Source organism: Pongo abelii, chromosome 23 (assembly GCF_028885655.2).
Source record: "Pongo abelii isolate AG06213 chromosome 23, NHGRI_mPonAbe1-v2.0_pri, whole genome shotgun sequence".
Classification (NCBI taxonomy): Eukaryota; Metazoa; Chordata; class Mammalia; order Primates; family Hominidae; genus Pongo; species Pongo abelii.
In genome coordinates this window covers 43928446-43956269 of record NC_085929.1, presented here as the reverse complement: position 1 = coordinate 43956269, position 27824 = coordinate 43928446, and the positions used below count along the sequence as shown (strand labels likewise).

The following is a 27824-nucleotide window of genomic DNA, read 5'->3' as shown; positions in this document are numbered from 1 at the left end:
GAGAAGTACAGGGCCTGCTGGCAGCAGGCCTCTGACATGCAGCTCGCAGGGCCTCGGGAGGAGGTGCTTGCCTGCCCAAGCACCAAGGTAGAGGCCTCGGGTGCCAGAGCTTCTTGCATCTTCCACCTCCTCCTCCTCCCAGCATTCACCCCTTTGCAGGTGGCAGCAGGTGGCAGGGGCTTTGGCGTAAGGGGCCGGGAACTGGGCCTCTGGAAGGCTAATGAAGCTTCTCTAGCTGCAGATGAGCCCAGTATCCCTTGGACCTACTCCTGGAGGGGTGGGGAAAGGCAGTGAGTGCCCTGGCACAAGGTAGGGGAGCGTAAAGTCTAATACTGTCTGCAGGCTCCCTGTGTAACCTTGGGGGAATCATTCCTCTTCCGAACCTCAGTTGTCTGGCCTGTAAAATGGGAACGCAGCAGCCGCACTTCCCCAGTCGCCAGCGGTTGAACGCGGGACCAACCAGCAGGACGCAGGCGGCAGGGCATGGAGGTACAAAGCGGCGAGGGGGCCCATCCGCGGAGGCGGAGTCCAGGCGGAGGGCGAGTCCAGGCGCACCTCGGGCGGCCCCGCTGCAAGTTTGCCCCCAGCTGTTGAATGCGCTGGCGGAAGCCGGACCCGGACCCGGACCGGGATCCCGCGGGGTGAGCAGCGCAGGGGGCCGGGACAGGGACAGGGGTCCGCCGAGCCGGGGCTCGGGGTTCCGCCGGGCCGCCGCCGCCTCCCCGGGCGCTGCAGCCGCAGCGGCGGCGCCAGGCGCGGCCCCAGCCCCGCGGGCGTGTGTCTGCGAGCGCGCGTGTGTCCGTGGAGCGTGCGGCCGGCTCGGGGGGCGGGAGCGGGCTTGCTGCGGAAAGGCCTGCGGAGGGCACCGGGCGCGGGCGGGCTGGCGGACGGACAGACGGACACGGCCTGCCGCGGTCCCTGACGCGCGCCGCTTGGCCCCTCCCGGACGCCCTCCCCGCCGAGGCAGAGGCAGAGGCGCGGCGGCGGGGAGGAGGGGGCGGCGGCGTCTGCGCGCACACGCGCGCTCCCAGACACACACACAGACACACGCGGGCCACCCCACGGCCACGCGCCACGCACCCACACCCGCGCTCACACTCACACTCACACTCATACGCGCAGGCCCCGCGGCCGCCGCTTCCCGGAGGCGGTGCTTGGCCCGGATCCCGGCTGGGGCTGGGGTAAGTGAATTCCTCCGGATCCGAGCGCCGCGACCGGGGAGACGGTGGGAGTCGGGGCTGGAGCCGGAGGGCACCCCCTCCGTCAGTGGGGGTGGGGCTTGGAGAGGGACACGGAAGGGGGGATGAGACAGGGAGAGCCACCCCCACTGTCTCCTGGGTCTGGGGATCCCCGTGAGACCCCCGGGGGACCACCCTGCGCGAGGGAGGTGGTGGTGGTGGCGGTGGGCGGAGGCGGTGGGAGGACACCGAGGACGGTCGGTGAGGTGAGCGTTTCTGGGGGTGGTGCAGAGGCTCGATGGTGGACGGTGTGCCAGCCGGTGCCACACTGCACCTCTCTGCCCTCATCTTTTCGAATCGGGGCCCTAAGCCCTCTCTTTCACGGGGTGCTGCCGGGTCAAGGCATTCATCCTCTAGCTGGTAAGAGGGGTTGACGGGGTGGATGTCTTCTAGGGGAAGGGGGGCCAGGGTGGGGCTTGACGACGGTGGGGTTGGTTAAGACCAGAACTGGGGGGTGGGGACCCTTGCAGAGGCGCTGGCCAGGGACAAGGAGGGAGGCAGCCCAGGGAGGCGGCATAAATCGCAGAGACTGCAGCTCTGGCAGGGCCGGGGCCACTGCCGTGTGTGTGTGTGTGTGTGTGTGTGTGTGTGTGTGAGCGCGTGCCAGTGTGTGTGTGTGCATGTGTGGGTTCCAGCAGCTGTCAGGGGACGGGGAGGGGGTGGGTGTGTTGGCCGGTGGGGCGCCGTGTGCATGTGGGGATTGTGCGTGCTGTGTGTGTGTGGTGTGTGTGTGTGTGTGGACATGGGGTGGACCCTGCTCTCTGTCTGTACATACACAAGCGCACACACGCACACTGTCAGTGGCCTGGCAGGATTTCCTCGGAATGTTTGGAGGGAAGCGAGCTGGTGTGTGTGTGTGTGTGTGCGTGTGCATGCACACTCGGGGAGCTTGTGTCCAAAGCAGAGGCCACAGGCCATGGTGTGTCAGGCGTGCCCAAGGAGGGAGACAAGAAGGGGACAGTGGTGCTGACCGCGCACTCAGCTGGGGAGGAACGTGGTACTCGGCACTTTCTACAGCTCAGGGCTCTGTGCTGTGCCCCTTCCCTCTGGACTCCTCTCACCCAGCAGCTGCGGCTGGAGGGCACTGCCTTGGTCCCTTGCTGAGACACAGGTGTTAGGCTGGAGTGTGTGTGTGTGTCTGGGCTGCGGCTGCCGCTGTCAGCAGGCCAGGCTGTCGGAGTCAGAAAGCTGGAGGGAGGGGGGTGCTGGCAGCACCTGGAGGAATGTGGTGGAAGCTGTGGGGCGCGGACTGCCCGGCGCAGTTACTGAGAGGCGTTTTAATATGCAAGCTGTATCATGAGACGGGACTGGGAGTGTGTGCATGTGTGTATGTGTATATGCATGGCTGACACCCCTGTTCTTGTGGCCCGTGGACACCTGTGGGACGTGTCACGTCTGGGCCATCAGCAAAGCATGTGGCATGTGTGTCCCCTGAAAGGGGTGCACAGGCAGGTGCTGTCCTGATGAGCCGGGGGCCCTGCAGCTGTGTGGGTGGGGAGGTGGGTACCTCTGGGCCATCAACCCCTAGGCAGGAAGAAAGAGGGTTAATTGTGGGGACATCAGGAAAAAGTATGTATGTGACGTAAGTGAGAACCTCAGGTGTGACATAAGCTCCAGGCCGCAGGTGACGTCAGTGGGACAGTTTTGTCGGAGGTCACTCCCCCCAGCCAGAGCCAGAGTGTGTAAGTGTGATGTCAGGGGAGTGTGTGTGGCCGGGTGTGGTTATGTCCCTTGTATATGAGGGGTGGGAAGGGGAGAGGGATGGAGCCTTAGGATGCGTGGCGTGGTCCCTCCCAAGAGGCCCCCTTTCCCAGCATCCTGAGTGGGCATGGGACCCCCTTTCCTTAAGTCCTGCCCCCTGAGTAGTGCACCTTCCAAGACTGGAACCCCCGAAGGGAGGTTCTCACATCAACACCATTGGCTGCTGAACTCCTTTGCCAGGTGGGCCTGGAGGCCTCCGATGTGCTGCAGCCCCCATCTGACCTCCCCAGTCCCTGTTTTCCTCTTCATCCCAGCCAGGCCCACCACCCCTGGGTGGATGTGCTTTAATGAGTGAATGTGTATGTGAGTGTGTCAGTGCATGTGACAATAGAAAATGGCCATAGCCAGGGAGCGTGAGACCATTGGTTCGAATCCCATTTTGCTACTTTCTGTGTTTTGTGATTTAAGCGTTCACGTCGCCTCTTTGAGCCTCAGTCTCTCCTCTGTAACAGGGGGTGGGGGGTTAGAGAGGTGAAGGGGGTTAAGGAGACCATGGGCCTTGAGGGGGGGCGGGTGCTGATGCCTGGCATATGGTGGGGGCTCAGTCCACGTGAGCTCTGTCCTCTCACCTCCTATCCCCCCAGCCCAGAGTAGCTGCTTTCCTGTTTTGGTTTAAGTCTAACTATGCAGAGGACTTTCTTTTCTTTCCTTGGATTTCCACGGCAGTTCTTTGAGGTGGGTGAGTTAGCCACTATTATGTGGATATTTGACCAATGAGTAAACTGAGTTCTGGCATAAGCTGTCTGTTGATTTCATGTGAATTCCATTCCCCCCGCCGCCCTCAGTGGCTACAGGGAGACACATTTGATTACCCAGCCCCTTCTCGAGGGGTACCCTCATTTCATGGAGAGACATGGAGCTATGAGGAATTGGGGGTGGGGTGCCAGGTGATGAGCCCAAGGCCAAGAGGTCTCTGGCTGGAGGAGAGGCTGCTCTTGACTCCCAGGTCAGTGCTCTCTTACTCTTCCACCCACAAGCTCCAGAAACAGCGTGATAGGAACGGGCACACCCAGCAAGCCTTCTCCAGTGGGGCATGTCTAGGGCGGTCACTGGGGGCTCCATGCCTGTTCCTCAATGTCCCCTGAGGTCTTGTAGGATGCCTGTTTTTGGTAGCAAAACTGGGTTCCAGTGACACCCCTGCCGCATCTGCATCCTGGCTGTGTGTGACAGAGGTCAGCCTCTCCTGTCTCTGTAAGAGGATGGTGGCAGCTTCTCTTGTGGGTGTGATGTGTGAGTGTGAAAGTGTGACAACCGTGTGCAGGGCTGGGAGGCACACGTTGCTGCTACCCTCACCTGCTCCGGCCACAGTGCCTGGGGGCCAAGCTCCTCTCTCTGTGCCCCCACCTGCCCCGTATTGTGACATGTGCTGTGTGGAGTGGATGGCCGAGAAGTAGGATTGGCTCGAAACCTGAGCCTTCTTAGCAAGTCAGACCTCTTCAGGAGCTGTGTTAATCGTCTAGAAGATTAACCCAGTCCTCTGCCTCCTGCCGTCCCAGCCCAATCCCTGATTAAATTAACCTTCTCTTGGCTCAATTACCACCTGGGGCAGAGGCATTGACATTATTACTGGAGATGGTGTCTGGGGGTTGGAATAATTGAGCCCCCTCTCCTTCCCCCCAGCTCTGCAGACAGTCCCTAGGAAAGCCCCAGAGAAGCCCTGAGGACTGAAGAGCCACCTGGGCAGGCTTGCTTATGCCTGGGGTGCCAGAGGAAGGGTGCTGGCTGCACGATGCTGCTGATTGAAATAGTAATAACTATAGTGATAATAATAATAATGATATCAGCTAATATTATTGAGCCCCTACTGAGAGCCAGGCCCGGTTCGAAGCTCTTTATGGGCGGCATTCGTTTAGTCCCACAAAAGCCAGCTGCAGTAGGCGCTATTATTATTCCTCATTTTGAAGACAAGAAACAGAGAGGTTACAGACCAGTCCAGGGCCACACAGCGATGGAACCAGGACTGGAACCCCTGAAGGGAGACTCTCACATCAGCACCATTGGCTGCTGAACTCCTTTGCCAGGTGGGCCTGGAGGCCTCTACATCTTGGCCTACCCCTCTCACGGAAGGCCCTTTCTGGGCCTTGCTTTGCTTATCTGTAAATGGGTGCAGTGACCCTGCCCTAGGGAAGCTGGGGGCAGGGGACACCCTTTGCTTCAGCTGCAAGGAGAGACAGGAAAGGAGGGGCCTCGTGGGTGGTGCTTGCATCTCAATCCCCCCATCCCATTCCTCCTGCGCCCCTCCCCCACGGTGACGGGACACCCCCAAAGGCAGCCCCTTGCTCCCTGGCCCTCCCACAGTGCCTCGAACAGCAGCGCTTGGAGGGCTCCCCTGGGTGACGGTGGGGAGGTTGCCCCAGGATCAGTATCTTCTTCAGGTCCCGAGTCTATCGTGGCCTCAGCTGTAGCCCCCTGGACTCCCCACTTCCTGGCCATCTTGCTTGTGGAAAGGGCAGGGGCAGGGCTCCAAATCCAACCTCTTTTCCTCTCGGTGTGTGTCCTGGGCAAGTCACTTCCCCTCCCTGAGGCCCAGTTTCCTCAATGTGAAGTGGGGACAAAAGTACCAAATTCTTGGTTGGGCGTGGTGGCTCACACCTGTAATCCTAGCACTTTGGGAGGCCGAGGCAGAAGGATCACCTGAGGTCAGGAGTTCGAGACCAGCCTGGCCAACATGGTGAAACCCTGTCTCTACTAAAAATACAAAAAATTATTCGGGCGTCGTGGTGCATGCCTGTAATCCCAGCTACTCAGGAGGTTGAGGCAGGAGAATCGCTTGAACCCAGGAGGCCAAGGTTGCAGTGAGCCGAGATTGTGCCACTGCACTCCAGCCTGGGTGACAGAGTGAGGCTCTGTCTCAAAAAAAAAAACCTCCCCAGTAGCTGGGATTACAGGCACACACCACCACACCCGGCTAATTTTTGTATTCTTAGTAGAGACAAGGTTTCACTATGTTGGTCAGGCTGGTCTTGAACTCCTGACCTCGTGATCCTCCCTCCTCAACCTCCCAAAGTGCTGGGATTACAGGCGTGAGCTACCGTGCCTGGCCGCAACAACAACAGCAACAATAAAACAACCAAAAAACAAAAAAACGAATTCTTAACCCTTCTGGGTTGTCCTAAAGGTCATGCTAAAGGTTAGGTAAGAGAAGACCACGTGTATAACATCCTGTCTGGCATTCGCGATGCCATTGTTTTCCTCCCCCTTCTCATCTGCTCCCTCTGTTCATTCCTGGCTTCCTGGAGGGGGTCTGCACGGTGCGTGCATGTGTCTGTTTCCTTCCCATGCTTTTCACCCTCTGCTTTTCAGCCCCTGAAGTGCATAGGAACTGCTGGGGGTGGGGGGGGGGGCCTAAGGATGCATGAGAAGAGCCTGGGTGCTGCCAGCTCTTGTGACGTTTGTATACACTGGTCACCACTTCTCTCAGGGGGAAGTAGGGAATGAATCCCAAGGCTGCCTGACCAGCCTGCCGTGGGCCTAGTCCCAAGACTCAGGCCTGACTCAGTTTCCCTCCTTGGCCTGTCTCTTATCCCTCTCCCTCTACAATTGTCCCTGAATCTTGGAGAGACAGAGGCTGTGGGGTCAGCCTCCCTGCCTCCCTCCTTTTCTGGCCCTTCTCATTCCCCAGTGGATTTCCTACATCTGCCTATTTCCTGTCTATTTCTCCCACTGCATGTCAGCTCTGTGCGGGCGGAGACTGGTAGGCCCTCAAAAAATACTTATTAAACAAATTCCTTTCATCTACATGCTACCGAGGATGGATCGCTGCATTTTGCATTCAGATGGCGCATGCACACACACCCTTATTAGCATGTTTCACCCAGGGAGAAATGCTGGGCCCCGGGGCTCAGGCAGGAACCCCCAGAGAAGAGCCCCTGCCTGGCAGAGCTCAGGGCCCTGGAGGAGAGGTGAGACACGGGAACCTCTGACAAGTGCCCAGCATGGGGTCTGCACACAGTAGGGCTTGCTTGACAGGTGATTCTTGTCCCTCTGTGACCTAACCGAGAGGGGGTTGCTGCTGCAGGCTGGAGGCCAGGTGTAGAGCGAGCCTCCCTGGCAGGGCTGGAGAGGTTGTGCCAACTTCTGCTCTGGGCTTTGCAGAATTCTCTCGATTATGCACCTGCTATGTGCCAGGCATCGGGCAAGGCACTCTCTGTTATCTTGTTTAATTTTGGCTGGAGGATTGTGAAAGAGGTCCTGCCTGCCCCTGGGTGGGGGCGTGCCATATGGAGTGACCGTGTGAGCAGGGGCCCGGAGGTGGGGAAGCCCAGAGTGGATTTTGAGAAGATGAGTCTGGACATGTAGTTTGAGGATCAACCATACTGGACCATCCATGCTGCGCCAAGAAATTGAGTAATATCCTTTTTGTCAGGGAGCGTTAGAATCTCTGGGTGCTGGTTAAAATGCAGATTCTTGGGCCCTGTCCACTGAGATTTTGATTGGGAGAGTGGACGAGGGGAAAATTGCAGGAACTTGCAATTTTAATGCTTTCCCGAAGATTAATTCACTCACATTTGCTGGTTGGATGGCAGCTGCATGTTCCCTGGGGTCTCTGAGACTCCTCCCAGAATCCTCTGGAGCCAGCAAAGCCATCCTCATTTTCCAGAGGAGGAGCTTGAGCTCAGAGAAGTGCCTAACCTTCCACGCTACAGCAGCAAGACAGGGGCCAATACTGACTAATAATACTGGCTAATCATCTTCCGTGTTCGTTGCCTGCTGCTCTAAGCCTGTTTAAGGAGTCCCTCATTAAATCCTCAGAACGCCCCTCTGCATCATTCCTGTTGCACACATGAGGAATCGGAGGCAGAGTGTGCGGTCACGGGTTCGAGGCCGCACAGCTGCTAAAGCTAGGCGCGTTAGCAGCCTAAAGTGTGGTCGGGATGAAGTGGAACTGGAGCGGGCCTGCCCCAGCCCCTTGGACAGGGCGAATGCCCTCCCTCTCCCTTCCTGTGGAGCGAGGGCGCTGGTGGAGCTGAGTTTGCGGCTGTGCATGTGAGCAGAGGCCAGAGGCGGAGGTGGAGGTGAGGGCAGAGAAGCGGCGAAGAGGGCGGAGAGCAGTGAAGACGTCCTGGAGGAGGCGACGCACAGCCGCGTAGCTGTGGCTCGATACGGTCCATCCACTTGGCGGAGGCAGACCTGGGTCTGGCGGCAGGCTGGGATCGTCCGTCCTGGGGGCGCACGGGGCGGGTGCGCGATGGCTGCTGGGCCGGAGGAGGGGGCGGGCGGGAACTGCCGCGGACCTGGCGTAGTGGGGACGGGAGCGCGCGCTCGGAGCCCCGCCGGGGCCGCACCGCCACCCTGCCCCCCTGCCCCCCGCCCCCGCCGCGCTCCCCACCTCCGCACCGTCCTCCGCCGTCCGCGGCTCTTCGAGGCCCCCGTCCCCCGCGGCCCGCCCCGCCAGCCTCCGGAACTTGCGCCCGGCTGGCCCGGCTCGCTCGGCTGGCCCGGCTTTCCTCCTTACTTGCCTGTGTTTAGAATTTGAAGCCGCAGCCCCCTGACGCTCGCAGCCAATTTCGCAGCCTCTGGGCTCTGCGCGGTGCCCGGGATCCGAAAGCGGCCGGCAGGGGCGGGGGCTGGCGGCGGGGCCGGCCGCGCTGGGTAGGGGCACAGGGGGCGACCGGAGCCAGGACCCGGCGAGTTGCTGGCGAGGGGGTGTGTGTGCCGGGTGAGTGTGGACGGCATGGGGACGCGCCGCGTGAACTGTCCTGGGAGCGCTGTGGCGTGCAGGCGTGGCTGTGCTGGGGGTGTGTTGGCACATGTGCATTGGCACGTGTGTCTGGGAGCGGTTCCCTGTGTGTGGGCATGCTTGGGGCATGTATGTTTTGGCATGTGTCTATGTTGGGGGCCCCGTGTCCCTGGGCACGTTTTTCTGGATGTGTTTGGTGAGCCTGGGGCGGGGCAGTCCACGGTGCCTCTGGTTTGTGCGTCTGTGCAGTGGCCGCATGCATTTTGGTACCAGCGTGGGCCTGCGTGTTGGGGAGTGTGTCTGTGTGGGGCGCCCCTGTGTTCTGGTTCAGCTGTGTGCAGTGCACCTTGGTCTCTAGGCCCACGGGTCTCTGGGTCTGTGATGTGCGTTTCTCTGCGGCGGTGGGAAGTTCTCCTGTGTGGATTCTGTCTGGGTGTGCTCTGGGAGGACTGGTGTATATGTGTGTGTGTGTGTGTTTGGGTATAGCGTGTGCCTCTGGGGTGCTTTCCCATCCCTGCTGGCTGAGGGGCTCAGGGTCAATTGTGTGCTCCCAGCTAGGCCTGGGAGCCTTTTCCTGGAGGAAGCCGGCCCTGCTAGTTCTCTGCCTTTGGGAGGGGGTGAGGGAGTTGAGGCAGTGTAGGGGGGAGGGGGGAAGGGAGGCCCGAGTGTGTGTTTATTTTCCGTTGGGCGCCGCTGGCTGCCAGCACTTGGTGGGTCTACATATGTTTGTGAATGGCAATGCCGAGGGGGCCGAGGTGTGAGCCCCTGCCTGCGGGGGAGGGCCAAGAGTACCATCTGGGCTGGTGGGGTGCGGGGCGGGACAGGGAGAGGGGCCTCCTCGGGAAGGGCTGAGTGTGTGTGTGCACGTGTTTGCACAGATGGAGGCGAGGTTCCACCGAGGCCCGTCTGTCTGGGAGCGCCTGTCTGTGCAGGTGGAGGTCAGCCAGGTACTGTGCTCTTAGGCTGTGTGTGAGCCCATATGGCGGGAAGGTGGGGCAGAGGCATTACACCTGGCTGGAAACAGGCTGAGCACATAGGGGAAGGCGTGTGCCAGTCCTGGCAGAGTTCCGAAGAGGAGAGGGTGTGCCGAGGGCGAGGGTGTCTTTGTTCCCTGGGGCCCAGCTGATGATGGGGTTGGGTGGCGTTGGTGATCCCAGTGACCAACAGGAGAGGAGGGTGGTTCGCCATGGAGGGAGGAAGGGCTGTGTGGGGGCACTGGGGGTCAGGGGAGTGTGAGAGTGTGTGTGCACACGCACGTGGGTGTGACATGTGTGACCGTGGCTATGAGTGGGGTGTGAGGCTGGGATGTGACTTGGGAGGCACCTCCAGGCTGTGGAGCCCAGTAGGGAGTGTGGGACAAGGTGAAGGGGTGGGAGTGGGGGCCCCTTGGTTCCCAGAAAGCTCACTCATCTGTGCCTGCTTCTCCTGCCCAGGGGCTTGAAAGAAGCCCTGTGGCCCCTGGCCTCTTCCCTGGTCCCTGAGCCCCATGGGTTACGATTGGAAGCCTCATCCCTCCATCTCTCCTACCTCATCATCCTTCTCTCTCTACCTCCATCTCTTCTCCTCTCCCTGCCCCATCTCTCCATCTCAGTGCCTTCACGTCTCTGCCTCCATCTCTCTCTGCATCTCTCCATCTCTCCCTGCCCTGTCTCCCCCATCTCTCTATCTCTGTCTCTCTCCATCTCCCTCCATTCCTCCTCTCCCTTTACCTCCTCTCTCTGTCTCACCCTGATATTCATTTGTGGTATATTCGGTTGCCATGGGAAACCCAAGAAAGAAGTGAGTGTACCCTTCAAGACTTCAGCATTTTTCCCTCCTCCCTCCCTCCTGCTGTCCCCCCTCCCTCTCCTCCCCTTCTCTCCCTCCCTCCCCTCTCTCCCCCTCGCCTCCCTGCAGAAGGAGAGGACTTGGGTGAGGAGCTGCTGCCACCCGGGCTGGGCCAGGACCTGAGATCTCATTGCTACTTCTTCCGCTGCTGCCTGGGGGACCTTTCTGAGACCCAGGTCGGGGACAGTGCCGGAGGGGCCTCCTCTGCTGCAGACATCTGGTAAGGACAGGGTCCTTTTGCCTGTGTGTGTCGCTGTCCGTGAGCATAGCTCACATGACCTGGCCTTGCAAACCTGTGATGTGGCCCAGCCTCAGGCTTCTGTGTGTTCCTTCTTGTGGGCCCGGCCCCTGCCCCCAGCCGTGGGCACCCCTCCCACCTAGCTTTCCTTCCACAGGGCCTGTGAGGCAGCCTGCAGAGCGGCAGGCCTGTTGGGAGCTAAGACAGGCCCACTGGGGAGGGTGGGCAGGAAGCCCCTGTTGGCTCAAGGACCCCAGCTCCTGCCCCATCACCCGGCAGAGAGGCTGAGCCAGGCCTAGTCTGCACCCCAGCAGGTCAGGGGGCATCTGTGCACCTGCTGGGGGTGGAGAGCCAGCTTCCAGGGGAAGGCCTGGGACAACATGGTGGGGGTCTCGCTCAGGTGGGGGTCTTTCCATTGTAGAGAGAGAGGCTGGAAGTGAGCCGGGAGCAGGGGAAAATGCCAGCAGAATTGATATGGGGCCTGATCCTGTGTCATTGAATTTTGGAGGCACAGGGAGAGCCGTCTGGCACTAGGAGGCCGCAAACAGGCAGACGGGCAGGCAGAAGGAGCTGCTCTGTCCTGGCTGGGGCTGGTGGCTGCCCTGGAGAGGAGAGGAGAGGCTGGGGCTGTCACCGAGGCTGTGTTGGTGGCGGCCACGTGGAGGGAGCTGTTGTCCAGGCGGCGCTGAGTGACGGTGGTTGCCGTGGTGAGGGAGCCGCCTCTGTGGCATTGTGGTCTCCGTGGAGAGAGGAGGAGACAGAGGAAGGAGGCTGGCTGGCTGCGCACAGTGTTGGTGGTTGCTAAGGATAGGGAGATGTTGTCTCCAAGGTGCGGTGGTCCCCACGTGGAGGGGCTGTGGCTGTCGAGGTGTTGGAGGTCCCCAGGAAAGGGGTAGTGATGGGTGCCCTGAAGGGGGCTTGTGCAGGGTGGTGGGTGCGCCCTGGAGGACGGAGGAGGTGTGGTGGGGGAAGGGCTGCTGCAGGGGACTTGGTGTTGCTGTCACAGGCTGAAGTGGGGGTTCTTGGTGGCGGAGGGCTGGGGAGTGAGGCACAGTGGGCGGGTCTGTGCTTATCCTGCCTGCCCCTGTGGACAGACTGGAGACCCTGCTGCACCAGCGCGTGCTTCCTCCCAGCACCGCCACCCAGCCCTTCCCTCCGACTTCTATGGCCATGATCTTCCCACCTCCGCCTCCTTGAGCCCTCTCGCTCCCCAGGGCCTCTGATCACATAAGTCTCTCATCTGGGCACATGCTCCTTTCTTGCCCCCAAGTGACTTTGTCCCCATCCGTCATGTTTGCTGAGGACCTGTTGACCCAGTGCCGTTCTCTGGGGGGACCAGCATTGGTATCTGCCTTTGAGGAATCAGACAGGGGAAGTGACTTGCCCAAGGTCACCCAGCAGGCACGTTCTGGGAAGCATCTCCCTCCCTGAGTGCCGGACTCAGCAGGCCTAACTCCTTCCCTGGGGGAGCCTGTCTCTCTGACACCGTTGAGTCCTCTCTCTCCCCACAGTCCCCAGTGGTTCTCCTGAAGCAGCATTTCATTCAATTACTAACAACAGGAAGCTGCACAGGAGAGCAGCAAGTTCTGGGTTTGCAACCTGGCTCTGGTTTTTACAGTGGAGGACCTCTGGCCTCAGTTTCCCCCTCTGTAAAATGGAGATGAAGCACATGTCTCCCAGGGTGGCTGTTATTTGGGCTCATGGATGCGATGGCTCCTGGTATGTAATAGACTCTCAGTGACTGGGAACCACCACCACCATCATTATTACTTTTTTTTTTTTTTGAGACGGAGTCTCGCTCTGTCACCCAGGCTGGAGTGCAGTGGCACGATCTCGGCTCACTGCAACCTCCGTCTCCCAGGTTCAAGTGATTCTCCTGCTTCAGCCTCCTTGAGTAGCTGGGACTACAGGTGCGTGCCACCCCGCCTGGCTAATTTTTTGTATTTTTAGTAGAGACGGAGTTTCACAGTGTTAACCAGGATGGTTTTGATCTCCTGACCTTGTGATCCGCCTGCCTCAGCCTCCCAAAGTGCTGGGATTACAGGCGTGAGCCACCGCGCCTGGCCCGCCATCATTACTTTTAAAAATCGTTTTAAAATGATTTCCTGACACACGTGGGGAAGCCAGATCTCACTAGAGTTCTGTGGCATTGTACCTTTCCCCATGACCCTTAGCAGTGGGGGTATGGTCCTGAGTTCGTGGTAACAGGAACGGGGACAGAGAGGCAGAGAGCCTCCTGACAGGCACATAGTGCCCTGGTGGCTGAGCCAGGATGGAGCCAGGTGTGGCAGGCTCCCTCTCTGGTGCTCCTCTCCTGCCTGCCCCAGGGCCTGTGTGTGCACTTTCATCAGGCGAGCCCTGTCCCCACAGCCGTTGCCTGAGCCCCTGGCCACTGGTCTCCTTCGTGGGACTTGAGTGCTCTGAGCTGCTCAGCCAGCCCTGGCCTAGGGCACCGCATGCCAGGCATGTGGCTGGTGGTGCCCTGAGAATAACCAAGTCAGGGGAAGCCTGTCTTGTCTACCATTTTGGCATCACCAGGGGGACAGGCCAGGCAAGGGACTGAGAGTGATGCCCAAAGAGGGCCATTTGAGAGGCCTGGGAAATGACGAGTGACTGTCTTTCAGGTGATGAGGGCCTGAGCTGAGATCCCAACACTGCCACTTTCCTGAAAGCTGCCATTGGGCATGTTTCTCCACCTTTCTGGGCCTCAGTTTCTTTACCTATACAATGGGGATGATAAGAATCCCTACTTCACCTTGCTGGAGCAAGGCCAGGGGACAAAGTAAGGCACAGGGCTTGGCACTGGGACGTGCTCCAGGTGGCAGGTGCTAACATTTCAGGGTGACCTGGGAAAGAGGAGAGAGGGCTGTCCTGGGTGGCCTCAAAGGGCAGGCTCAGACCTTGGTTCATCCTAGAGACGTTCTGACAGGCTGAGCTGTCTTGGGATGGGAAGGGGGAATGTAGTGAACGCCCTTTGTAAGTAAGACCGCCCAAGGCTGCCAGGAGCATGGAGTTTGAGACCACTAGACTTAGGTTCATGTCCCGATGCTGTCGTTTATGGGCTATGGGATCTTGGGAACCTCAGTTTTCTCACCTGCAAAATGGGAGAACTATTAATGGAAGTGGGGTTACTTTAAATGAATGAAGGAATGTGGAAGAGACCTAGGATGCACTTCAAGCTGCATCGCAACCTGGTTTCCAGAAGAGGAAGGCAAGGAGCAAGGGGTTTGGGGGGCTTAGAGTAATAATGCTCACAGCTGCTGTTTATTGAGCATCTGCTATGTGCCAGGCATTTTCCCATAGGCTCCAGCTCTCATTTGATTCACTGGCCTTTGACCTTGCTGTTCCTTCTGTGCTCACTGCTGCTGTCCTGGCTCAGTGCATGTCTGTCCCCTGTTCTGGTTAACTGTCACCTCCTCAGGGAAGTCCTCCCGACTACCCTGTCCCTTGCCCTTGGCCTCCTCCCTCTGGTTTCTTAAAGCCCTTAACACAACTTGATACTGTTTTATTTGCTTGCTTACTCTGTGCCCTCCCACCACTGTAGAGTATCAACTCCCTGAAGGCAGCTTTTTTTTTTGTCTCGTTCTCTGCTCTATCTCAAGTACCTTGAATGGGGCCTGGCACATAGTAGATGTTCAATAAATTTGTGTGACTGCATGGATAGGTAACCCCACCAGCCACCCTGGGAGGTCAGTCTCGTTATTCCCATTTTACACAAGAGGACAGTGAGGCCAGGGAGGCCTGGTAAGTTGCCGTGGGTACACAGCAAGATGTGAGTGGCAGGCCTGGCATTTGACTCGAGGTCCAGTGCTGTCTTCTGCTGCTGTATACCACCTTGCTGGGAGGCCTTGCATTTCAGGCTAAAGTACTTGGACCTGACTCTGGATGCCGAGTCAAAATCACAGATTCTTAGGGAGTGCTTGTGCCACAACGAACAGCTTTTGGTAGCAGCCTAATTGTCACAAGAAATCAATCCAGATGCTCACTAGCTGTGTGACCTCAGGCATATTACTTAACTACTGTGTACCTCAATTTACTTGTCTGTAAAATGGGGATAATATCTAGGCTGGCTTTTAGGAGGCAGTGGGCTTTGAGCTTTGATTTGCGGGCTTGGCTCTGAGGCCTCCTCCCTAGTGTTGCCATTAATGGGCTGTGGGATTTTTTTTTTTTTTTTGAGACAGGCTGTTGCTCTGTCACTCAGACTGGAGTGCAGCGGTACAGTCATGGCTCACTGCAGCCTTGACCACCTGGACTCAAGTGATCCACTCATCTCAGCCTCCTGAGTAGCTGGGACTATAGGCACATACCACCACGCCAAGCTAATTGTTTTTTTTTTTTTTTTTTTTTGTAGAGACGGGGTCTCGCTGTGTTTCCCAGCCTGGCTGTGGGGTCTTGGGAGCCTTAACCAGCCTAGTCTTAGGAGACTTCACTGCCGGCTGTAGAGGGATCTGAGACTTTGATTTTGGAATAGGTAACATTTTAAGTGCCTGGGACAGGTCATTTTCTACCCTGCCAGCCTGTGCCCTCTTACCCCCATTTCTGCCAGCCCCACCTCTTATCGCCCTAGGGCAGAAGAGGGAATGAAGGAGAGAGAAAAACCAGTTTGGACTGAGCACCTCTTCTGTGCCGGGATTTTCTGCCTGTACCCTACCCCATCTGTGGCCACAGCAGCCCCTGCAGCATAGGGAGTGTCACACGCGGTTACGAACGACCAAACAGAGGCCTGGAGAGATTCTCTTCCAGGGTGCAGAGCAGGATTTGGACCTACGCTCAGAGGTCCCCACCCACACCGTGTCAGGGGAAGGGAGAGAGGAGGAAGTGGGGAGCGTGGTTAGGGGCGCCTGGCCCAGGCCCACTCCTTGGTCACCTGGGGAGGGGGGCTGCTGGTCCAGCCCTGCCAGGATGAGCTTAGAGTGCCGGGCTCCCAATGCCAGAGGCTGGACCTGGAGGGGCTGTGGAAGGGACAGACCGCTCTGCGAGCCGGACCGCCCACCCCGCTGGCAGCCGCGCCAGTCCAGGAAATAGATCTGGCCTTGTGCGTGGTTGTCCTGGTGCCTTGCTCAAGACCCCATTTGTTTGGGGAGGAGAAAGGGGGGTCTGTGGTGCCCAACAGAGGTGGGATTCATGGATAGGGCCCGGTGGTGGGAGGGTAGCCTGCCTGGTACTGGCCAGGCCTGGAGGAGCGCCAGGAAGAAGGGAGAGGAGGGGCTGAGGCGTGGCCTGGGGTCCTGCTTGGCCCCTTGGGGCAGAGTCCTGCAATCGGGTAGGGGGCTGTGTGGATGGAGGTGCTGGAGAAGGGAGTCCTGGGACCTCTTAGTCTTTGGGAAGGGGAGTGAGTGCCCTGTCTGAGGGAGATAGAGCCTCAATTCCCAGGAGCCTCAGTCTGAGGGTGGAGGCACTGTGGGTGTGCTGGCCTCAGTTTGCTTTCTTTCTTTTTTCTTTTTTTTTTTGAGATAGAGTTTTGCTCATTTGCCCAGGCTGGAGAGAAAGCTGAGATTACAGGTGACTGCCACCATGCCCAGAAAATCTTTGTATTTTTATTTTTAGTAGAGACGAGGTTTCACCATGTTGACCAGGCTGGTCTCGAAATCCCGACCTCAAGTGATCCACCTGCCTCGGCCTCCCAAAATGCTGGGATTACAGGCCTGAGTGTACAGCTGAGGCGCCCAGCCTCAGTCTGCTTTCTGAATGTCAGAGGAGAGATGGTCCACTGAGCGGAGGTTCCAAGAGCTCTGGGAAGACTTTTTTTTTTTTTGGAAGAGGTAGTCCCTGAGGGCTGGGAGTGGTTGGATTGGGGCAGGGGCGGCAGGAAGGCCTGTTTGGTGATGGGAAGTGAGGCATTGTGAGTTAGATCCCATGACTGAGTGGTCACATGTCCCGGTCTCAGTTTTCTTATCTGTGAAATGGGGATATTGCCAGGCTCCTGAAGGGGATGGAGTGAAATAGGGTTGGAGATAGGAGTATCTGCACACAGTAGGCCCACAGGGTTGCCGGGGGCTGCGTGAGAAGCTAGAAGCTACTGAGAACCCATAGCCCCATCCCTGTCTCCACACTGGGTCACAGCTCAACCCACCCAGCATAGGAGGTGGGGTGCCCTCTGTGCCAAGCTGGGAGGCAGAGATGAAGGGCTGTGGAGCCCCTTCCTGCCTCCCGCTTGCTGTGTGAGTCTTGCTTGTCCCGCACTCTCTCTGGACCTCAGGCAAAGGACAGCCCCTGTCCTGGAGGACATTGTCTGAGGTCTGTGGGGGCACACAGACCTTCTCCGCTTCCCCTCCTCACCCAGGGCTGGGACTCAAGGATGGAGGTGGGGGCTTTCCAGGGACCCCAAGTATCATCCTGGGAAGAGACCGGCTACAGAGAGGGGTCGGCACTGAGGTGCCCTAATGGTGGTGGCTCAAGGGCCCTTGATCTAAGCAGCGCTTCTGGGGTGAGGCCTTTGCTGCCCCGCTAGACACTCCTTGGCTTGGGGGTTGCAGGTCAGAGTGGAAAAACTCCTAGGCTGCAGGATGGGGCGACGCAGTGATCAGGCTCGTGGGTCCAGCTGTCAGTTCCCTATTCTACGCATGACAAGTTGCCCCGCCTATGTGTGCCTCGGTGTCCTCACCTGTCAAATGGGAATAAAAGTAGTACCCACCTCCCAAGGGTGACACTGAAGCACTTGGTACCACGCCTGGCATGCAGTCAGGAATGCTAGCTCTGGGCTTCTTGCTGGCTTTCCTGGTGGTCGGAGCAGGGAGGCAGGGCTTCAGGGGCCCTTCTAGAGTCACCTCTGAGGCTGCTGGAGACAGGCTGGGGCCTGTGGAGTCCTGGGTCTGGGTGCTAGGTCAGGAAATGTGGGGGTATCTGCCCCTGTGGCCCCTCCTGCTGCCTGCTGAACAGGATGTTGTGGAAGGAGCCGATGGGCTTTGGAGTAGACACGTGGGTTCCATCCCAGCTCATTCATATTCATCCCCCGCTGGCTGCGGGGCTCTGGCCCGATCATCCTCTGCGCCTCGGTTGCTTCGTGTGGTAACATGGGATCAGGGCTGTGATGGGGATTAGGCGAAATGAGGCAGGAAGACGGCAGTATCCACACCTGTGGTTTCCGGTCAGTGCCCGGCTCGTCCCTCTCCGATTTGATGCTGGGGCTGATGGAAGGGGAGGGAGGGGCTTTGGGAGTGAGCTCCTGGCTGGGCTGAGATGGCAGCTGACCTGGACACTGCCCTCGGCACCATCTGGGGAGAGGGGAAGCGGGGGCTTGACAGGGAACCAGGACCCCGGAGTGCTGGAGGGTCGGAGCCAGCAGGTCTCCCACCCACTGCCCGCACTCGTAGGCAGGCTGCAGCCCAGAGAGGTGAGGCACTGGCTCGGGGCCACACCGCAGTGAGTGGCCAGGCTGAGGGTGGAGCCTTGCAGGCTTTCCTGTTGGGCACTTTCACTTCCCGCAGCCCCTGGACCAGCCTGAAGTGGCTGCTCTGAGCAGGATCACCCTAGGGCCTGAGCTGAGCTCATTCGTGCTGTTTCTGTCTCTTTCCCTGTCTCTTTGTCTCTGTCTGCCCACCCGTCTCTCTGACCCTGTCCCATCTGTTTGCCACAGCCGCCTGTCTCTCCCTCAGGCCGCAGGAGGGAGCTGGCTGGACAGAAGCTGGGCACGCATGGGCAGGTGTGTGTGTATGTGTGCGCCCTCGTGATCTTTGTGCATTTGCTGGGTTTTGGAGCATGTACGTGTAAAACAATGCACAAGTATACAAACCCCCTTATACTAGGGAACTGGCACATGCTCTCGGCGTGCACAGCAGAAAGGAACGGGCCACTGCCTGTTCCCAAGGCCTCCTCCCCAGAGGCTGTCACTGGCCTGTGTTTCCTGGCACCTACAAACACATGTACACCGTCTGTTCTTACCCAGGAGGGATTCTCCTCGCAGCTGGCCCTGCACCCGCCTGCGGCCCCTGACTGTACCCTGAGCACCCTCCTCAGGGGTGTGGCGGGACCTGGGTCCTAATCCACTTTGGAATGGGCTTTTCTTGAAAGGACATTTCCCTGTTGTGAGTGCCTGGGCTGTTTGCGCTTTTTCTACTTTCACCCACTTCAGATCTGAAGTGTCTGACTTCAGAATCAAGCTCCTCTGACCCGGCATGCCGCCCCGGGGCATGGGTGGGCTGGTTTGTGGGGATCTGCTTCCAAGGCTAAGTGTGAATGTCTGGGCTCCTCTCGCTGTTGGCTGAGCACTTTAGGCAGGAGCCCATTCTGGCTGGGATTCCTGCCTGCGGGCTCCCTGGGACTTGGGGAAAGGTAGGGTGTGGGGGTCCAGGGCCAGGACCCTTGGCTGTCTCTGGGGACAGAGTACCTAGGGACTTGGAAGGTGGTGCTGGGAGACCACGCTGTTCCCTGCTGTTCTCCACCTGCTGTGTCCCAGGATCACTGGGCACTGGGCTCCTTGGGGCCACAGGGAGCTGCTTCAGGGCCCAGGAGCTTCCCAGGGTCCTTGAGTGTCCACAGGAGTGCCCGGGCCTTCCGGAGCTGGGGGTGGGGCCGGGTAGGCGAGTGCCAGGCACAGAGGAGGGAGGTGCAGGCGATGGAGCAGGGTCTGGGGCCTGGCCCCTGGCCTGCGGCTCTCATCCCTTAGTCTTCCTCACAGGCTGTCTTTCCGCCCTGGGGCTGAGTCTGGGCCAGTCCTGGGACTTTTTTCTTCCCTTGGCCAAACTGGAGATTCCTTGATGCTGTAGGGCGAGAGCACTGGACAGGGAGTCCTGAGTCCAGCGTTCGAATTGCAGCTCTGCCTCTTGCCTTCTGTGGAACCCAAGTGTCAGGCCATTCACAGAGTCAAAGGGAATCATATCTTCCTTTTATCAACACACCATGTGCCAGGCACTGTTCTAAGAACTTTATAGAACTTAGCAAAATCCTCACAACAACCCAGCAAAATAGATACTGTCACCATCCCTACTTGACAGGTGGGGAAACTGAGGAACAGAGAGGTTAAGGATCCTACCCACGGTCACACAGCGACTTGGTGATGAAATCAGGATTTGAATCTGGCCATCTGAACCTGACTGCCTTGCTGTGTTGGGCGCCCTTGGCAATCCCTGGAAGGCCAGTTATTGGGCAGAGCTGGTCCAGGCGGGTCCCCTGGTTTGAGCCTTGAGAGTGGTCCAGGAAGAAGGCCCTGGCACATGGTAGGGGTGGTAGTTTGGGATCAGGCCCGATTTGAGTGCCTAGCTGATTATTTACTGAGCAAGTGACTTCACCTAGCGGAGCCTCAATTTCCCCATCTGTAAAACAGGGTTAACAGCACTTCCCTGGCAGGGCTGTTGTGAGAATTCCGTGCAGTGAGGCTCAGGTGCTCAGCACATGGTGGGCTGCTGCGAAGGCCCCATGACCAGGTGAGGGGGAGGCAGTTCAAGGGACGCCTGTGCCAGCAGAACTAAGTGTATCCCCTGGAGTGCGGGCCGCAGATCCCGTGACTGGGAGCTGGCGGGCCCTGGGGTATGTGGTGCCCCACCCCTCTCATCATCAGGCACATGCCTGTCTATCTGGTACATCCATTGTGCAGCCGGGCCCAGGACTGGGGACATGGTGGTCATCTGTCTGTGTATGTATAAATGTGTGGGCTAGACCGCAGCCCCTGAGGGGATCATGCAGACATTCTCATGCACACACCCGGCCTGGAGAAACTCGTGAGAACTCCTGCTTGTGGGACTGAATCAGCCTTGGACAGCATCTCATCCAGCTCCCGTGCTGTGTGCATGAAACAGAGGTCCAGAGAAGGGAGGCGAGTTGCTCTGAGGCTCTTAATGAGTTGGGATTATCTGCAGTTTAACTTCTGGGTGGGGCCTTTTCTTTCTTTTCTTTTCTTTTTTTTTTTTTTTTGAGATGGAGTCTCGCTTTGTTGCCCAGGCTGGAGTACAGTGGCGCGACCTCTGCTCACTGCAAGCTCCGCCTCCCGGATTCACACTATTCTCCTGCCTCAGCGTCCCAAGTAGCTGGGACAACAGATGCCCGCCACCACGCCCGGCTAATTTTTTGTATTTTTAGTAGAGACGGGGTTTCACCGTGTTAGCCAGGATGGTCTCGATCTCCTGACCTCGTGATCCGCCCGCCTCGGCCTCCCAAAGTGCTGGGATTACAGGCGTGAGCCACTGCACCTGGCCGCTGGGTGGGGCCTTTTCTAAAAAATGCTGCCATAAGCCCGACCTGGGGTGGCCCCATCGCTTGCCCACATCCTATGGGTCGACTCTCTACAGAGCATGTTCCTGTGTCTGCCAGTGCCAAGGCACTTGTTTCTTGATTTCCGTGTTTACTCCCTGGCTCCCCCGTCACAGTGAAAGCACCGTGAGGCTGGGGACCTCGTCTGACTTGTTCGCGAATGTGCCTGTGGTACCAGCACAGAGCCGGCTGCATGATAGTAGGTGTTCAACAAGCATGTGTTGAAGAATAAGTGGCCCTGTGGTCACGTCTGAGATGATTTCTAAAAATCGTGCCCTCCAGCTCGCTTATGGTACAGCCTGAATTTCAGAGGGGCAAGGACTTTCCCAGAGCCTGAGCAGGGAATTGAACGCAGGCTTCCTGGCTCCCAGTCCCAAGCCCTCTTGTTCTGGCGTGCTCATGTACACATATGACACACACACACACGCACACACACAAGCGCACACAAATGCACACACCCAGTAGGCCATGATCCAGAAGCTTCCCTCTGATCATTGCTCAATTATCCAGCCTCAAATTGTCCATCTGTCCTCTTGGCCAAGGCCATGGGCTGCATGCCTACTGGGGCACCTGTTCTGGGCCTCCCCCGAGCCTGTCGCTGCCCGGAGGATGGGGCGGGAACCCTGGGAAGGTGGGGCTGTCCAGGTGACCACAGGTGCATTCCCTGCTTTGCCCAGTGGACTCTGTCTCCTGCTTCTGACCGCGTCTCCTTCATCCCACCCTGAAATCCCACCTGCCCAAGCCTCCCGGTCCTCCTGCACCACTACCCTCCCATTGCTGGGCTCTCAGGCTTTAGGGGAAGGGGGTGTCATTCCTAAGGACCAGCTTCCCTCTCAACCTCCCCCAGGAAGGCTGCCCTAATGCCCGGGAGGATGGTAATTAGTATGAGGCAGGCTGATTAGCTCAGAAATTAAGTCTTTGTTTCCCTCGCTCCCCAGTTTCCCTAATTGAGCAGATGCAGAGCGGGGGACGGGGAGGGGCTGCTAGTGGGTCACGGGGCTGGGGCGGCACACGCGTGGCTGTGTGCTTGCTGCAGGGGTGGTGGGAGTGGGGGGCGGCATGGATGGGAGGCACTGTCTGGGGGTCCCTTTGCTGTCTGCCCTTTCCCTGATGGGGGAGCACCAGGGAGGGTCACCTGGGAGTGAGTCCTGAGATGTGCAGCCCTCTGGGGTGTGATTGAGCTGACAGGCACCACACCCTGGCACTCTGTTGTGAGTGCTTGTATGCAGTCATTCGTTCCCGTGTCCAGGTCTTCATATCCAATCACTGATCATAACTGCTGTCACTTGTTGAGCACCTGCTGTGTGCCATCACTGGACTGGACAACTTTCAGGTACCACCTCATTCAGTCCTCGGGACAATGGTGCAGATAGGGGACCCTTGTTTTTTATTTTTCATTTGTTGTATTATTTTATTTTTCGAGACAGGGTCTCACCCTGTCGCCCAGGCTGGAGTGCAGTGGTGCAATCGTGGCTCATTGCAGCATCAACCTCCTAGGCTCAAGCGATCCTCCCATCTCAGCCTCCGGAGTAGCTGGGGCTACAGGTATGTCTCACTATGCCCAGCTAAGTTTTTTAAAAACTTTTTTGTGGAGACAGGGTCTCACTGTGTTGCCCAGGCTAGTCTCAAACTCCTGGGCTCAAGTGATCCTCCTGCCTTGGCCTCCCAAGGTGCTCAGATGACAGGCGTGAGCCATTGTGCCTGCCCAGGACCCACCCCCCCTTTTTTTTTCCTAAAGGGAGGAACCTGGGGCTCAGAGAAGTGAGATGACTTGTCCAAGGTCACACAGTTCAGAGAGGCCAGGAAAGGGTTCAGATCCAGGTAGTCTCATACAACCCTGTCTCAGGCTAACTGGGCTGTTTGGGCTGGGAAAGGGGATCCTGTGATCACGTGGTGGTCAGTCCAGGTCCTGGATGCTAGGTTGAGGCCTTTGTCTTTCTCGTTTGTTATTTGGGCATCAGCACATCCCCCTTCATGGGTCACTGGGAGGAGCAGTGACAATAACTGTAATAATGACAGCAGTGATGAATTATTTAGTGCTTGCTATGTCCCAGGCAGGTGGCCCATGCCGACATGTTTTCTTATTTCATGTTTACAGTGACCCCATGAGCCATGGGGTTGATACCTTCACTATCCCCATTTTACATTTTAAGAAGCTGAGGGGGCCGGGCACGGTGGCTCATGCCTGTAGTCCTACCACTTTGGGAGGCCGAGGTAGGTGGATCACCTGACGTCAGAGGTTCGAAACCAGCCTGGCCAACATGGCGAAACCCCCTCCCTACTAAAAATACAAAAATTAGCCAGGCGTGGTAGAATGCACCTATAATTCCAGCTACTCAGGAGGCTGAGACACAAGAATCGCTTGAACCCGGGAGGCGGAGGTTGCAGTAAGCTGAGATCATGCCATTGCACTCCAGCCTGGGCAAGAGCGAGACTCTGTCTCAGAAAAAAAAAAAAAAAAAAGCTGAGGTTCGGGGAGGTGAGGGGCCTCACCGTGGTTCCACAGTTAGTAAGTAGGGGACCCAGGATTCAGCCCAGGGCCTGACACTCAGCCCTTCCTTCTTGATCACCAGCAGGTAGCTGGAACTCCTGTGTCTCTGGGGCTCAGCTAAGGATCTAGGGGGATGGCCCTCCTCACAACAACCTATGTGGTAGGTATTGCTTTTATTCTCATTTTACAGATGGGGAAGTTGAGGCTCAGAGAGGTGAAGTGGCTTGCCAAGGATCCCATAGCTGATGAGGTGTTGGGTTCGGGCTTTGAACGCAGTTGGGTGTGGCAGGCTCCTGAGCACCAGCATCCACTCCCAGCTACACCTGTCCCTGAGCGCTGACCCTCCCAGCCCGGGTGTCAGCCGCTGCTCTTGGGCCAGCATTTTAACAGCTGTGTGCAAGGGTTGCCTGAGTCTCTATCCTCTGCTGTCACCTGCCTCTGGCTGTAGGACATTGCGTGTGGCCACCTGCTGACTGGTCACTCCTTTTGGGTGTTCCTCTGACCCCTAAAGCTCAACTGGTCCCACCCGGGCTCTGCCTCTGTCCTCCTGCACTGCTATTTGCCCATTCTCTGAGGCTCCCTGTTCCAGGGCTGGCACTACGCTCACTCAGCCACCCACCCAGACCCTGGGTGGCATCCCTGAACTCCTCCGTTGGTCTCTCTCTTCATCCTGCCCGACTCTCTTCACCAAGCCTGACTCAAATCTGCCTTCATGTGCTCACCCTGCTGTCCTTGCCTGCACCCTCCAGGTCCGTCTCGTTGCAGCCTCCTCACAGGCTGCTGGCGCCATTCCCGCCCCTCCGATGCATTCTGAACCCTTCCATTGGTGTCACCTCCCCAGCATGTCACTGGCTCCCCACTGCCCTTGGGCCAAGATCCAGAACCTTGAGATCTGCAAGGAGTTGGCTCGGCCTCAGGGCTCCCTCTCCTTTTGACGTTCCATTTATCTAGATCTCAGTTCTCCTGACCTTGTTCCAGTTCCTCAAAAGTGCCACCTTCTGGGTGCTGCATACGTGGTTCCCTCGCCAGGATCACCCTCAGCAAAGCCTTCCTGGACCCCAGAACAGATGAGGCCCCTCAGGTGTCCATGCGCTGCAGACATCCCTCTCTTTCTCCCAAGAGCCCTTTGAGGGGAGTGGTGTGGCCCATTTTACAGACGGGGAAGCTGAGACTCAGAAGGCTAAGCTGGCAGCCAAACCCAGGGCTCTCTCATTCTAGGGCCTGTGGTCTCCTCGGCGTGTGCAGGTGTGTGTACGCGTGTGCACACACGGCGGGCACTGCCGACGGCTGGCTGTGTGAGACCTCGTTTGGGCTGAGATGATGAGCCTTGTTGGGAAGAGGAGGTCCCGGATGGTCTCTGGGTTCCTGGCCTGCCTTTTCTGCCTTTTCCTGTGGTGGGGGTGAGGGCATGCTATGTGAATTTGGGGCGAGTGTCAACCCCTCGCTAGACCCCGAGGCCGCAGCCTCCCAGGCCCTCTCGCTTCTCTCCCTTTGCTTCAAAACAAACACCCGTGAGCCCAAACCGCCCGTCCAGCCAAGGCACAGATGGAGTCGGAATTAATTAGTCTTGTTGCCAAGGCAACCGGGACCCAGACCAGGATCCAGTCTTCTCTCGGCCCACCCCCACCCTCCGGCCCCTCGCCCGCCTTGCTTGGCCCTGCCCCTTAGGAGCCTGGCCCCGCCCTCTGCCCTGGGGATGCCCTCGGGGACTCCTCCTAAATCAGGAAGGTGGTGGTAGGGATGTCTAGAAGCTGGGTTTCACTCTGGGCTTGGTGGGACCTTGGGCAAGTCCCTGCAGTGCTGGGAGCCTACCTTTGTACTGCAGAATGAATGGATGGACAGGTGCACCTGCCTGAGGGTGGGGGCAGAGCATCATGGAGTGATACGTCATGGGGGACTTGAGACTGGTGAGAGAGGGAAGAATGAAAGCGGCCTCAGCTTGGGATGTTGTTGGGGAAGATGTAGCTGGTAGTCACTGGGATAGGCTGGGGCTATGGCTTTTTCTGCTCGATGCCAGCAGGAGGGGGCAGTTGTGGGCAAGTGAGGCATGGTCTCTGGCCTGGGCCATTCTTGGAAGTGGGCTCAAGTGGAGGATGTGGAGGAGACCTGAAGGGAACAGGCCACCTCTAACCCCCGTCTCCTATCTTTCAGAGTCCCCAGTGCTGTGCTCGGTACACAGCAATGCCACCCTGGCTTGGCATGCCTTGGGTTGGCTGGGACGAGGCCCAGCGCGTGCTCTGGCTTCTGCTCAGCCTCCTGACTGGTCCTGGGACCCACCGGGCCCCTGGAGGCTGAACACCATCTCTCCTGCCACCTGCGTAACTGGCCATTTATTTGCTCCTCCAGCTGCCAGGGAGGCTTCCCTGAAACTGTCGTGGTGGCGCAGGGGCTCAGGAGAGAAGACAGGCTGGGACTGGTGGCTACACTCTCACATTGGCTCCACAGCCCCTTCCTTGGGAACTGTGGGCAAGTTGTTGCCCCCCTCATGAGCTTCGGTTTCCTTATCTGTCAGCTGGGCCTAGTGATGCCTCTAATGAGATCACCAGTTGGAAAGGCTTTTGAGGGGCAAGAACTAGGGGTGGGAAACTCAGACGCTCACCGGGGCTGGGTCACTGCAAGGCGCACGTCTGGTCTGTGTAGGGCAATAGGGTGTGGTGGGGCCTGTGGCAAACTCCAGCGGTCAGTTTGGATGGCATCAAAACTCAAATGTGTGTCAACACCGAGTCTGCCAACAAAACCGAACCACAGGCTGCCTTTGGAGCTGCCAGCTTGCCCCGGAAGGCAAACTCTACAAATGGATTAACCGGAGGGTATTTAACTCTTCTTTACATAATAGCATGGGCTAACATTTATTGAGGGTTTGCTGTGTGCCAGAGACAACTAAGCACTTTACTTGGATTATCTCCTCTGATCCTCCCAGGAACCCCAAAGCAGGCAGGGTGCAGCTACTGTTCCTACTTTGTAGATGAGGCAATTAAACCACAGAGAGGTTAAGTCAGGAGCCCAAGGTCACACAGCTGTGGAGGAGGGAGCAGGGCTCACTCTTGGGCCTTCTGATTCCTTATCTGGGGCTTCTTCCTTCAGCCTGCCTGGGGCAGGTTGAGGCAAGGGCAGACCCCTCAGGCAGGGAAAGACGGAAGCTTTTCCCTTGTTGACAACAGCTTTTCCCTTGTTGCCAAGGAGGCTGGGGGTGGGGAGAGGAGAAGCAAAATTAAATAAACGAAGGGTGTTGTGGAGCTGGGGAAGAATAACTTATTTTTTATGGGCTTGTTAACATTTGTGAAGTTAAGTAAGCAGGAATTTATGCCCCTCGTTTGCATACATTAAAGGGAGGGCTGCCGGGCCGGCTTGGTTACTGGGAAACCTCACCTGCCTCCTAGGGCGGTGGCCCCCAGGCTCGCATTAGGCAGCTCCTGTGCAGGGATGGTTGGTTTGGGCTGTTTCTAGTGATTTCTGCAGGTCCAGCTGGGGCGGTGTTTCCTGAGGGCCCACTGTGTGATTGGCATTGGCCTACCCTGACTGCGGCCTCCTCCCTCCCTGCTGGGAGTGGAGCAGCTGGCCTGAATCCCATCACAGTGGCTTGGCCCTTAGTTCACTGGCTGAATGTTCTAGAAACTGTTCCAAGCCTCCTCAGGGACCTGAGAATGTGCTGGAGGCCCCATGACCACCAGCTTTGCTGCCTAAGAGCTGTGAGACCTGAGGCATGTTGCTTTGGCTCTCTGGGCCTCAGTTTCCTCATCTTTAAAATGAGGACAATGATAGTGTTATATATACTGCCCACCTGTGTGTCCCTGTCTTAGACACTGCCCACCTGAGATGACACTGGCCGGTTGGGGAGCTGTGCTCTCTTTGCTAGTTGACCTGTCTTTTTGGAGACCCTTTGTCTCCAATAGGCCTGAGAGCTAGGTGACCCTTCCTCTGGAAGACCAGGCAGCCCCACCGGGCCTAGGCCGCACGGCCCCCGCACATTCCACTTGTAATTCCTGGTCCCCTGTTTGACTGACTCTCTTGGGGCTGTGAGCTTCCTCAGGGCAGTGCCATGTCTGTCGAGGTCATTGCCAGTCCCCTGCACCTGCCCCAAGACTTGGCACAGAGCCAGGACTTGAGAAGCGGTATGAAATGAATGAGTGAATGAAATACTTAACCTGTGTCCGTTTTCACCACTTAGGGATTACGAGTCCCTTCCAGGTGTGTAGTGATTTATGGGTTTGAAAGCACTTTCAGGCTAATGCCCTCGTTTGATCTCCACCTTTAGATCCCTCTACAAGAAGGCAAGGCAGGGCCTGTGTTCGGCATGGACTCTCTCACGTTTTTGTTTGTTCAAGGAAACTCTTGAACTCCTGTTCTGGGCTGGGTGCTGGGACCCTGCGGGGGAGTGAGGCCATGTCCTTCCCTCCAGGGGCT

General features: G+C 57.9%; 1 protein-coding gene across 5 annotated transcripts in view; it reads left to right on the top strand.

Annotated features, from left to right (window-relative positions):
• The first annotated feature begins 520 nt into the window (after window positions 1–520).
• ELFN2 (extracellular leucine rich repeat and fibronectin type III domain containing 2) overlaps window positions 521–27824 on the top strand; it is a 54774-nt gene continuing 27470 nt past the window's right edge. Inside the window, exons 1-4 of one of the 5 annotated variants that reach the window (XM_063723048.1) lie at window positions 889–1181; window positions 10576–10726; window positions 22179–22474; window positions 23503–23580. The gene's annotated coding sequence lies outside the window, so the exon portion shown is untranslated. Of the gene's footprint in view, window positions 642–888; window positions 1182–1432; window positions 1599–10575; window positions 10727–22178; window positions 22475–23502; window positions 23581–27824 lie in introns of those variants that run through there. The other 4 variants (XM_054543386.2, XM_063723049.1, XM_054543387.2 and 1 more) reach the window with 4 other exon arrangements.